Source organism: Priapulus caudatus, unplaced genomic scaffold, assembly GCF_000485595.1.
Source record: "Priapulus caudatus unplaced genomic scaffold, Priapulus_caudatus-5.0.1 Scaffold4296, whole genome shotgun sequence".
NCBI classification, from domain to species: Eukaryota; Metazoa; Priapulida; class Priapulimorpha; order Priapulimorphida; family Priapulidae; genus Priapulus; species Priapulus caudatus.
Genome location: NW_014581357.1, coordinates 2025 through 4231, shown reverse-complemented (window position 1 = coordinate 4231; position 2207 = coordinate 2025). Strand labels below are relative to the sequence as shown.

Below are 2207 nucleotides of genomic sequence, written 5' to 3'. Positions count from 1 at the left end.
GCGTGCGTGCGTGCGTGCGTGCGTGCGTGCGTGCGTGCGTGCGTGCGTGTGTGTCACTGTGTCACTGTCACCATTCCTCTTCTACCGCCTCCCTCCTCCGCCTTTTCTATTCTCCTCTATCTCTTCCATCCTCCTCTGCGTCCCCTCCCGCCCGCGCTCACCCCTTCTTCTCTACATCTGCCTCTCCTCTCTACTTCTACTCTCCCTCCTCCTTCCTCATTTACATTCTACCATCCTCGTTTACCTACTTCTCTGTCTCCCTACTCCTCGCCCTCGTCCTCCCCTCCTGTACCTTGTCCCTCCTTCTCTAACTCGTCCCTTCTCCTCGTCCCTCCTTACCCTACCCCACCTCCCCAGCTCAGCCATTCTCCTGTACCTACGTATACTTTCTCATTCTTCTTCTTCTTCTTTTTCTTCTTCTCCTCGTCCTCCTCGTACACCTCCCCCCCCCACACCTTCACCCCTACACACTTTTCCCTCTTCCGTTCCTATTCTACATCATCCTGCTCCTGTGCCCCATTCCTCCATCTCCTCTCCCCTTTTCCACTCCTTCACCACTACACTATCGGAACTCACCTACTTCACAGAAACCATTTTTTTCCCGACTTTGCAAATTCTGCTAACATGAACGGCAACAAAATATTCTGTTCCGACCAGGTCTCGAACCTGGGACCTTCTGCGTGTTAGGCAGATGTGATAACCACTACACTATCGGAACTCGCCAATTTCACAGACACTCTATTTTTATACCCACTTTATAAATTATGGCTGCTAACATGAACGGCAACAAAACGTGATGTTCCGACCAGGTCTCGAACCTGGGACCTTCTGGGAGATGTGATAATTAACCACTACACTATCGGAACTCGCTTACTATTGTTACATATGTTTGAACTCTAATTTTAATCCGCGCTTATAAAATCTGATAGCATATATATTCCAATGCAGATGTAATAACCACTACCCTATCAGAGACTACGTACGCCTTTTTATACCATTAACTCTCTTCTAATTTGAGTTTATAAATTCCGGTAACACAATTTACAATGAAAAATACGGTTCTAACAAGCTAGACATAGAGAGAGAGAGAGAGAGAGAGAGAGAGAGAGAGAGAGAGAGAGAGAGAGAGAGAGAACCCGGGGTGGTAGTGAGAGCTAGATGACATTCTACTGCCTCATGCTTGCGATGCTGTTAGTTAGCTCAGTACACAGTAGTAATGACAGACACATCGAGTCGCTTATCATTCAGGGTCTGTCGCAGTAGCGAAATAGGACCCACCACACGTTGTCGAGAGACGCTCTGTGTTCGTTAATTTACGCCTGTATATCGTCGTTGCGTAGCTGATTGCACGGGGTCAGGAACGGTTTCTAACAGACATGTAAGATATCGGCCGGACGAGTTGATGACGTGTATGCAGAAATGGGGAAAAAACGCCGCGGTATTAGAAATCATTCTTACCGCATTCAGCCAATTTTGACTCCGAATATTTATACTTATCACGATTCCACACCCAATTTCGTCACTGGCCCACTGCTGCGCGGCTGCCTGACATTTCATTATAATTGTGTATAATTCTGTATAATTGTCCTTTATTTTCCAGGTGTGTGCGGTGCACTACCCGTTGGCCACGTCGAAGTCGAGTTACGGAGGCAAAAATGTGGGAGCCTATTCAGTACTAAACAGATACCATCCCGTGCAGGACTCACCGTTGAATTTTAGCCCGGGACAGCACGGCTTTCCAGACCGCGCCAACACAATTCAACAGATCTGCGTCATGACGCCGCTATATGGAACCGGTTACACACGGTACGGTGTGTCGGACCGATATCACTCCCAGTACGGATCGCCGTACAACGGAAATCCGGGCAATCACGCATTTCCTACAAGATTTAAGCTGCCATACGTGTGAGTACACGAAATTACGTTCGTCATTTTCTCTGTAATATTTGCGCAAATTTAAACGCCTATAAGTTTAGGGCAAAAGAAAACGAATTAACGCGAACGCGCGCGCATTCAATCGCATGATTTTGCCGCAGATTGGATGAGCTCGAACGTTAATTAACTTCGTCGTCTCTAATAAATGTCGCGCAAGGAAATTTGTAGACCAGGTAAACCGTGCATTAATATCCTTCCACTCATCGTAATCTTCTTCTACAGACCCGGTTCATCGAGAGCGTATTACAACAATGGATATGGAGGAAATAGAC

The 2207-nt window shown here is 47.1% G+C and overlaps 1 non-coding gene across 1 annotated transcript; it reads right to left on the bottom strand.

Annotated features, from left to right (window-relative positions):
• Positions 1–645: 645 nt before the first annotated feature.
• On the bottom strand, positions 646–718 carry Trnav-aac. The gene has a single exon. It is a non-coding gene; the product is annotated as a tRNA-Val (tRNA).
• Between the last annotated feature and the right edge of the window lie 1489 nt (positions 719–2207).